A 12888-nucleotide genomic window follows, 5' to 3' on the forward strand; every position below is an offset into this window, starting at 1 on the left:
CACATTGTACAGCGCTGCGGAGTATGACGGTGATATATAAATAATAATAACACATTGTACAGCGCTGCGGAGTATGACGGCGATATATAAATAATAATAACACACATTGTACAGCGCTGTGGAGTATGACGGCGATATATAAATAATAATAACACACATTGTACAGCGCTGCGGAGTATGACGGCGATATATAAATAATAATAACACACATTGTACAGCGCTGCGGAGTATGACGGCGATATATAAATAATAATAATAACACATTGTACAGCGCTGCGGAGTATGACGGCGATATATAAATAATAATAACACACATTGTACAGCGCTGCGGAGTATGACGGCGATATATAAATAATAATAACACATTGTACAGCGCTGCGGAGTATGAGGGTGATATATAAATAATAATAACACACATTGTACAGCGCTGCGGAGTATGACGGCGATATATAAATAATAATAATAACACATTGTACAGCGCTTCGGAGTATGACGGTGATATATAAATAATAATAACAAACATTGTACAGCGCTGCGGAGTATGACAGCGATATATAAATAATAATAACACACATTGTACAGCGCTGCGGAGTATGACGGCGATATATAAATAATAATAACACACATTGTACAGCGCTGCGGAGTATGACGGCGATATATAAATAATAATAACACACATTGTACAGCGCTGCGGAGTATGACAGCGATATATAAATAATAATAACACACATTGTACAGCGCTGCGGAGTATGACGGCGATATATAAATAATAATAACACACATTGTACAGCGCTGCGGAGTATGACGGCGATATATAAATAAAAATAACACATTGTACAGCGCTGCGGAGTATGACGGCGATATATAAATAATAATAACACACATTGTACAGCGCTGCGGAGTATGACGGCGATATATAAATAATAATAACACACATTGTACAGCGCTGCGGAGTATGACAGCGATATATAAATAATAATAATAACACACATTGTACAGCGCTGCGGAGTATGACGGCGATATATAAATAATAATAACACGCATTGTACAGCGCTGCGGAGTATGACGGCGATATATAAATAATAATAACACACATTGTACAGCGCTGCGGAGTATGATGGCGATATATAAATAATAATAACACATTGTACAGCGCTGCGGAGTATGACGGCGATATATAAATAATAATAACACACATTGTACAGCGCTGCGGAGTATGACGGCGATATATAAATAATAATAACACACATTGTACAGCGCTGCGGAGTATGACGGCGATATATAAATAATAATAACACGCATTGTACAGCGCTGCGGAGTATGACGGCGATATATAAATAATAATAACACACATTGTACAGCGCTGCGGAGTATGATGGCGATATATAAATAATAATAACACATTGTACAGCGCTGCGGAGTATGACGGCGATATATAAATAATAATAACACACATTGTACAGCGCTGCGGAGTATGACGGCGATATATAAATAATAATAACACACATTGTACAGCGCTGCGGAGTATGACAGCGATATATAAATAATAATAATAACACACATTGTACAGCGCTGCGGAGTATGACGGCGATATATAAATAATAATAACACACATTGTACAGCGCTGCGGAGTATGACGGCGATATATAAATAATAATAACACACATTGTACAGCGCTGCGGAGTATGACGGCGATATATAAATAATACTAACACACATTGTACAGCGCTGCGGAGTATGACGGCGATATATAAATAATAATAATAACACATTGTACAGCGCTGCGGAGTATGACGGCGATATATAAATAATAATAATAACACACATTGTACAGCGCTGCGGAGTATGACGGCGATATATAAATAATAATAATAACACATTGTACAGCGCTGCGGAGTATGACGGCGATATATAAATAATAATAACACACATTGTACATCGCTGCGGAGTATGACGGCGGTATATAAATAATAATAATAACACACATTGTACAGCGCTGCGGAGTATGACGGCGATATATAAATAATAATAACACGTTGTACAGCGCTGCGGAGTATGACGGCGATATATAAATAATAATAATAACACATTGTACAGCGCTGCGGAGTATGACGGCGATATATAAATAATAATAACACACATTGTACAGCGCTGCGGAGTATGACGGCGATATATAAATAATAATAACACACTGTACAGCGCTGCGGAGTATGACGGCGATATATAAATAATAATAACACATTGTACAGCGCTGCGGAGTATGACGGCGATAAATAAATAATAATAACACATTGTACAGCGCTGCGGAGTATGACGGCGATATATAAATAATAATAACACATTGTACAGCGCTGCGGAGTATGATGGCGATATATAAATAATAATAATAACACACTGTACAGCGCTGCGGAGTATGACGGCGATATATAAATAATAATAACACATTGTACAGTGCTGCGGAGTATGACGGCGATATATAAATAATAATAACACGTTGTACAGCGCTGCGGAGTATGACGGCGATATATAAATAATAATAATAACACATTGTACAGCGCTGCGGAGTATGACGGCGATATATAAATAATAATAACACACATTGTACAGCGCTGCGGAGTATGACGGCGATATATAAATAATAATAACACACTGTACAGCGCTGCGGAGTATGACGGCGATATATAAATAATAATAACACATTGTACAGCGCTGCGGAGTATGACGGCGATATATAAATAATAATAACACATTGTACAGCGCTGCGGAGTATGACGGCGATATATAAATAATAATAACACACATTGTACAGCGCTGCGGAGTATGACGGCGATATAGAAATAATAATAATAACACATTGTACAGCGCTGCGGAGTATGACGGCGATATATAAATAATAATAACACATTGTACAGCGCTGCGGAGTATGACGGCGATATATAAATAATAATAATAACACATTGTACAGCGCTGCGGAGTATGACGGCGATATATAAATAATAATAATAACACATTGTACAGCGCTGCGGAGTATGACGGCGATATATAAATAATAATAACACACATTGTACAGCGCTGCGCAGTATGACGGCGATATATAAATAATAACACACATTGTACAGCGCTGCGGAGTATGACGGTGATATATAAATAATAATAACACACATTGTACAGCGCTGCGGAGTATGACGGCGATATATAAATAATAATAATAACACATTGTACAGCGCTGCGGAGTATGACGGCGATATATAAATAATAATAATAACACATTGTACAGCGCTGCGGAGTATGAGGGTGATATATAAATAATAATAACACACATTGTACAGCGCTGCGGAGTATGACGGCGATATATAAATAATAATAACACACATTGTACAGCGCTGCGGAGTATGACGGCGATATATAAATAATAATAACACACATTGTACAGCGCTGCGGAGTATGACGGTGATATATAAATAATAATAATAACACACATTGTACAGCGCTGCGGAGTATGACGGCGATAAATAAATAATAATAACACACATTGTACAGCGCTGCGGAGTATGACGGCGATATATAAATAATAATAACACATTGTACAGCGCTGCGGAGTATGACGGCGATATATAAATAATAATAACACACATTGTACAGCGCTGCGGAGTATGACGGCGATATATAAATAATAATAACACACATTGTACAGCGCTGCGGAGTATGACGGCGATATATAAATAATAATAACACACATTGTACAGCGCTGCGGAGTATGACGGCGATATATAAATAATAATAACACACATTGTACAGCGCTGCGGAGTATGACGGCGATATATAAATAATAATAATAACACATTGTACAGCGCTGCGGAGTATGACGGCGATATATAAATAATAATAATAACACACATTGTACAGCGCTGCGGAGTATGACGGCGATATATAAATAATAATAACACATTGTACAGCGCTGCGGAGTATGACGGCGATATATAAATAATAATAATAACACATTGTACAGCGCTGCGGAGTATGACGGCGATATATAAATAATAATAACACATTGTACAGCGCTGCGGAGTATGACGGTGATATATAAATAATAATAACACATTGTACAGCGCTGCGGAGTATGACGGCGATATATAAATAATAATAACACATTGTACAGCGCTGCGGAGTATGACAGCGATATATAAATAATAATAACACACATTGTACAGCGCTGCGGAGTATGGCGGCGATATATAAATAATAATAATAACACACATTGTACAGCACTGCGGAGTATGACGGTGATATATAAATAATAATAACACATTGTACAGCGCTGCGGAGTATGACGGCGATATATAAATAATAATAATAACACATTGTACAGCGCTGCGGAGTATGACGGCGATATATAAATAATAATAACACATTGTACAGCGCTGCGGAGTATGACGGTGATATATAAATAATAATAACACACATTGTACAGCGCTGCGGAGTATGACGGCGATATATAAATAATAATAACACATTGTACAGCGCTGCGGAGTATGACGGTGATATATAAATAATAATAACACATTGTACAGCGCTGCGGAGTATGACGGCGATATATAAATAATAATAACACATTGTACAAAGCTGCGGAGTATGACAGCGATATATAAATAATAATAACACACATTGTACAGCGCTGCGGAGTATGACGGCGATATATAAATAATAACACACATTGTACAGCGCTGCGGAGTATGACGGCGATATATAAATAATAATAATAACACATTGTACAGCGCTGCGGAGTATGACGGCGATATATAAATAATAATAACACATTGTACAGCGCTGCGGAGTATGACAGCGATATATAAATAATAATAATAACACATTGTACAGCGCTGCGGAGTATGACGGTGATATATAAATAATAATAACACACATTGTACAGCGCTGCGGAGTATGGCGGCGATATATAAATAATAATAACACATTGTACAGCGCTGCGGAGTATGACAGCGATATATAAATAATAACACACATTGTACAGCGCTGCGGAGTATGAAGGCGATATATAAATAATAATAACACACATTGTACAGCGCTGCGGAGTATGACGGCGATATATAAATAATAATAACACACATTGTACAGCGCTGCGGAGTATGGCGGCGATATATAAATAATAATAATAACACATTGTACAGCGCTGCGGAGTATGACGGCGATATATAAATAATAATAACACACATTGTACAGCGCTGCGGAGTATGGCGGCGATATATAAATAATAATAATAACACATTGTACAGCGCTGCGGAGTATGACGGCGATATATAAATAATAATAACACACATTGTACAGCGCTGCGGAGTATGGCGGCGATATATAAATAATAATAATAACACATTGTACAGCGCTGCGGAGTATGACGGCGATATATAAATAATAATAATAACACACATTGTACAGCGCTGCGGAGTATGATGGCGATATATAAATAATAATAACACACACTGTGCAGCGCTGCGGAGTATGACGGCGATATATAAATAATAATAACACACATTGTACAGCGCTGCGGAGTATGACAGCGATATATAAATAATAATAACACACATTGTACAGCGCTGCGGAGTATGACGGCGATATATAAATAATAATAATAACACATTGTACAGCGCTGCGGAGTATGACGGCGATATATAAATAATAATAACACACATTGTACAGCGCTGCGGAGTATGACGGCGATATATAAATAATAACAACACATTGTACAGCGCTGCGGAGTATGACGGCGATATATAAATAATAATAACACACATTGTACAGCGCTGCGGAGTATGACGGCGATATATAAATAATAATAACACACATTGTACAGCGCTGCGGAGTATGACGGCGATATATAAATAATAATAACACACATTGTACAGCGCTGCGGAGTATGACAGCGATATATAAATAATAATAATAACACACATTGTACAGCGCTGCGGAGTATGACAGCGATATATAAATAATAATAACACACATTGTACAGCGCTGCGGAGTATGGCGGCGATATATAAATAATAATAATAACACATTGTACAGCGCTGCGGAGTATGACGGTGATATATAAATAATAATAACACACATTGTACAGCGCTGCGGAGTATGGCGGCGATATATAAATAATAATAACACACATTGTACAGCGCTGCGGAGTATGACGGCGATATATAAATAATAATAATAACACATTGTACAGCGCTGCGGAGTATGACGGCGATATATAAATAATAATAACACACATTGTACAGCGCTGCGGAGTATGACGGCGATATATAAATAATAATAACACACATTGTACAGCGCTGCGGAGTATGACGGCGATATATAAATAATAACAACACATTGTACAGCGCTGCGGAGTATGACGGCGATATATAAATAATAATAATAACACATTGTACAGCGCTGCGGAGTATGACGGCGATATATAAATAATAATAATAACACACATTGTACAGCGCTGTGGAGTATGACGGTGATATATAAATAATAATAACACACATTGTACAGCGCTGCGGAGTCTGATGACGATATATAAATAATAATAACACACATTGTACAGCGCTGCGGAGTATGACGGCGATATATAAATAATAATAATAACACATTGTACAGCGCTGAGGAGTATGACGGCGATATATAAATAATAATAACACACATTGTACAGCGCTGCGGAGTATGACGGCGATATATAAATAATAACAACACATTGTACAGCGCTGCGGAGTATGACGGCGATATATAAATAATAATAACACACATTGTACAGCGCTGCGGAGTATGACAGCGATATATAAATAATAATAACACATTGTACAGCGCTGCGGAGTATGACGGCGATATATAAATAATAATAACACACATTGTACAGCGCTGCGGAGTATGACAGCGATATATAAATAATAATAACACATTGTACAGCGCTGCGGAGTATGACGGCGATATATAAATAATAATAATAACACACATTGTACAGCGCTGCGGAGTATGACGGCGATATATAAATAATAATAATAACACACATTGTACAGCGCTGCGGAGTATGACGGTGATATATAAATAATAATAATAACACACATTGTACAGCGCTGCGGAGTATGACGGCGATATATAAATAATAATAATAACACACATTGTACAGCGCTGCGGAGTATGACGGCGATATATAAATAATAATAACACACATTGTACAGCGCTGCGGAGTATGACGGTGATATATAAATAATAATAACACACATTGTACAGCGCTGCGGAGTATGACGGCGATATATAAATGATAATAATAATAACACATTGTACAGCGCTGCGGAGTCTGATGACGATATATAAATAATAATAACACACATTGTACAGCGCTGCGGAGTATGACGGCGATATATAAATAATAATAATAACACATTGTACAGCGCTGCGGAGTATGACGGCGATATATAAATAATAATAACACACATTGTACAGCGCTGCGGAGTATGACGGCGATATATAAATAATAACAACACATTGTACAGCGCTGCGGAGTATGACGGCGATATATAAATAATAATAACACACATTGTACAGCGCTGCGGAGTATGGCGGCGATATATAAATAATAATAATAACACATTGTACAGCGCTGCGGAGTATGACGGCGATATATAAATAATAATAACACACATTGTACAGCGCTGCGGAGTATGACGGCGATATATAAATAATAATAATAACACACATTGTACAGCGCTGCGGAGTATGGCGGCGATATATAAATAATAATAATAACACATTGTACAGCGCTGCGGAGTATGACGGTGATATATAAATAATAATAACACACATTGTACAGCGCTGCGGAGTATGACGGCGATATATAAATAATAATAATAACACATTGTACAGCGCTGCGGAGTATGACGGCGATATATAAATAATAATAACACACATTGTACAGCGCTGCGGAGTATGACGGCGATATATAAATAATAATAACACACATTGTACAGCGCTGCGGAGTATGACGGCGATATATAAATAATAACAACACATTGTACAGCGCTGCGGAGTATGACGGCGATATATAAATAATAATAATAACACATTGTACAGCGCTGCGGAGTATGACGGCGATATATAAATAATAATAATAACACACATTGTACAGCGCTGTGGAGTATGACGGTGATATATAAATAATAATAACACACATTGTACAGCGCTGCGGAGTCTGATGACGATATATAAATAATAATAACACACATTGTACAGCGCTGCGGAGTATGACGGCGATATATAAATAATAATAATAACACATTGTACAGCGCTGAGGAGTATGACGGCGATATATAAATAATAATAACACACATTGTACAGCGCTGCGGAGTATGACGGCGATATATAAATAATAACAACACATTGTACAGCGCTGCGGAGTATGACGGCGATATATAAATAATAATAACACACATTGTACAGCGCTGCGGAGTATGACAGCGATATATAAATAATAATAACACATTGTACAGCGCTGCGGAGTATGACGGCGATATATAAATAATAATAACACACATTGTACAGCGCTGCGGAGTATGACAGCGATATATAAATAATAATAACACATTGTACAGCGCTGCGGAGTATGACGGCGATATATAAATAATAATAATAACACACATTGTACAGCGCTGCGGAGTATGACGGTGATATATAAATAATAATAATAACACATTGTACAGCGCTGCGGAGTATGACGGCGATATATAAATAATAATAACACATTGTACAGCGCTGCAGGGTATGACGGCGATATATAAATAATAATAATAACACACATTGTACAGCGCTGCGGAGTATGACGGCGATATATAAATAATAATAATAACACACATTGTACAGCGCTGCGGAGTATGACGGTGATATATAAATAATAATAATAACACACATTGTACAGCGCTGCGGAGTATGACGGCGATATATAAATAATAATAATAACACACATTGTACAGCGCTGCGGAGTATGACGGCGATATATAAATAATAATAACACACATTGTACAGCGCTGCGGAGTATGACGGTGATATATAAATAATAATAACACACATTGTACAGCGCTGCGGAGTATGACGGCGATATATAAATAATAATAATAACACATTGTACAGCGCTGAGGAGTATGACGGCGATATATAAATAATAATAACACACATTGTACAGAGCTGCGGAGTATGACGGCGATATATAAATAATAACAACACATTGTACAGCGCTGCGGAGTATGACGGCGATATATAAATAATAATAACACACATTGTACAGCGCTGCGGAGTATGACAGCGATATATAAATAATAATAACACATTGTACAGCGCTGCGGAGTATGACGGCGATATATAAATAATAATAACACACATTGTACAGCGCTGCGGAGTATGACGCCGATATATAAATAATAATAATAACACACATTGTACAGCGCTGCGGAGTATGACGGCGATATATAAATAATAATAACACACATTGTACAGCGCTGCGGAGTATGACGGCGATATATAAATAATAATAACACACATTGTACAGCGCTGCGGAGTATGACGGCGATATATAAATAATAATAACACATTGTACAGCGCTGCAGGGTATGACGGCGATATATAAATAATAATAATAACACATTGTACAGCGCTGCGGAGTATGACGCCGATATATAAATAATAATAATAACACATTGTACAGCGCTGCGGAGTATGACGGCGATATATAAATAATAATAACACATTGTACAGCGCTGTGGAGTATGACGGTGATATATAAATAATAATAACACAGTGTACAGCGCTGCGGAGTATGACGGCGATATATAAATAATAATAACACATTGTACAGCGCTGCGGAGTATGACGGCGATATATAAATAATAATAACACATTGTACAGCGCTGCGGAGTATGATGGTGATATATAAATAATAATAATAACACATTGTACAGCGCTGCGGAGTATGACGGCGATATATAAATAATAATAACACACATTGTACAGCGCTGCGGAGTATGACGGCGATATATAAATAATAATAACACACATTGTACAGCACTGCGGAGTATGACGGCGATATATAAATAATAATAACACATTGTACAGCGCTGCGGAGTATGACGGCGATATATAAATAATAATAACACACATTGTACAGCGCTGCGGAGTATGAGGGTGATATATAAATAATAATAACACACATTGTACAACGCTGCGGAGTATGACGGCGATATATAAATAATAATAATAACACATTGTACAGCGCTGCGGAGTATGACGGTGATATATAAATAATAACACATTGTACAGCGCTGCGGAGTATGACGGCGATATATAAATAATAATAACACACATTGTACAGCGCTGTGGAGTATGGTGGCGATATATAAATAATAATAACACATTGTACAGCGCTGCGGAGTATGACGGCGATATATAAATAATAATAATAACACATTGTACAGCGCTGCGGAGTATGACGGCGATATATAAATAATAATAATAACACACATTGTACAGCGCTGCGGAGTATGACGGCGATATATAAATAATAATAACACACATTGTACAGTGCTGCGGAGTATGACGGCGATATATAAATAATAATAATACATTGTACAGCGCTGCGGAGTATGACGGTGATATATAAATAATAATAACACACATTGTACAGCGCTCCGGAGTATGACGGTGATATATAAATAATAATAACACACATTGTACAGCGCTGCGGAGTATGACGGCGATATATAAATAATAATAACACATTGTACAGCGCTGCGGAGTATGACGGCGATATATAAATAATAATAACACACATTGTACAGCGCTGCGGAGTATGACGGCGATATATAAATAATAATAATAACACACATTGTACAGTGCTGCGGAGTATGACGGCGATATATAAATAATAATAATAACACATTGTACAGCGCTGCGGAGTATGACAGCGATATATAAATAACAATAACACATTGTACAGCGCTGCGGAGTATGACGGCGATATATAAATAATAATAACACACATTGTACAGCGCTGCGGAGTATGACGGCGATATATAAATAATAATAACACATATTGTACAGCGCTGCGGAGTATGACGGTGATATATAAATAATAATAATAACACACATTGTACAGCGCTGCGGAGTATGATGGCGATATATAAATAATAATAACACATTGTACAGCGCTGCGGAGTATGACGGCGATATATAAATAATAATAACACATATTGTACAGCGCTGCGGAGTATGACTGCGATATATAAATAATAATAACACATTGTACAGCACTGCGGAGTATGACTGCGATATATAAATAATAATAACACATTGTACAGCGCTGCGGAGTATGACTGCGATATATAAATAATAATAACACACACTGTACAGCGCTGCGGAGTATGACGGCGATATATAAATAACAATAACACATTGTACAGCGCTGCGGAGTATGATGGCGATATATAAATAATAATAACACATTGTACAGCGCTGCGGAGTATGACGGCGATATATAAATAATAATAATAACACATTGTACAGCGCTGTGGAGTATGACGGCGATATATAAATAATAATAATAACACATTGTACAGCGCTGCGGAGTATGACGGCGATATATAAATAATAATAATAACACATTGTACAGCGCTGCGGAGTATGACGGCGATATATAAATAATAATAATAACACATTGTACAGCGCTGCGGAGTATGACGGCGATATATAAATGATAACACATTGTACAGCGCTGCAGAGTATGACGGCGATATATAAATGATAATAACACACATTGTACAGCGCTGCGGAGTATGACGGCGATATATAAATAATAATAACACACTGTACAGCGCTGCGGAGTATGACGGCGATATATAAATGATAACACATTGTACAGCGCTGCAGAGTATGACGGCGATATATAAATGATAACACATTGTACAGTAGTGAAGCGCGTTTAGCGTAATAAGGAAACATTGCGTGAGAAGATATATTTATGGCTCGGATGTGAAAATGTGTGAAAAGTGTGTGAAGACCGGAGTGTCGTCAGCAGACTATTTAAAATGACACAGGGCTAAGTTAAAATGAACTCTGTATTACAGCAAAGCCCTGTTACATCATAAAGGACAATGGAATATTCAGAATATACAATACGGGCTTCTCCCACCCACCACAGTCACCACGGCCCACCCTGATCTTCACTCCTTTAGTTGGTTGACATAACATTGGTGGGGTTAGGGTGACCTCATGTCCCGGTTTGGCCGCAATGGGACTTTATGTCCTGGGCAGCCTCAATCCGCCTCTTTTTTTTGGGCGTAGAGGAGAGAGAAGGGCGCTGAGCGGTCGCTCATGAGGTTTTCCGCAGTTGATCGGCGGCACTCAGTCACCTCCACAAGGCCTCTATCTCAGTCACGGTGCGCGCTGCTTTACTGCTGAGTGTCGGAGTATGATGTCATATTCTGGCACTCAGCAGTGAAGTAGTGCGCTCCACAGCTTAGCAGGGAGACGGAGGCCTCACGCTCTCACCGCAGGACTTCTGAAAGGTAAGTGAACTACAAAGGGGGTGAGAGGGTAGATCATGAGAAGGGGATTAGAGCGGGTAGATAGTGAGAAGGGAGGGAGAGGGGGTAGATAGTGAGAAAGCGGGGAGAGGGGGTAGAAAGTCAAAAAAGGGGGAGAGGTAGATAGTGATAAAGAGGGTAGTAAGAATATTTAAATAAATAACGAGTGACAGAATAAATGAATTAAGTGTGTGGATTAATTGTGTGAATAAGTGAGATAATTAAATAATGAATGTGTGGATGAATTATATGAATGAGTGAGATAATT

Source organism: Spea bombifrons, chromosome 1 (genome assembly GCF_027358695.1).
Source record: "Spea bombifrons isolate aSpeBom1 chromosome 1, aSpeBom1.2.pri, whole genome shotgun sequence".
Taxonomy (NCBI): Eukaryota; Metazoa; Chordata; class Amphibia; order Anura; family Pelobatidae; genus Spea; species Spea bombifrons.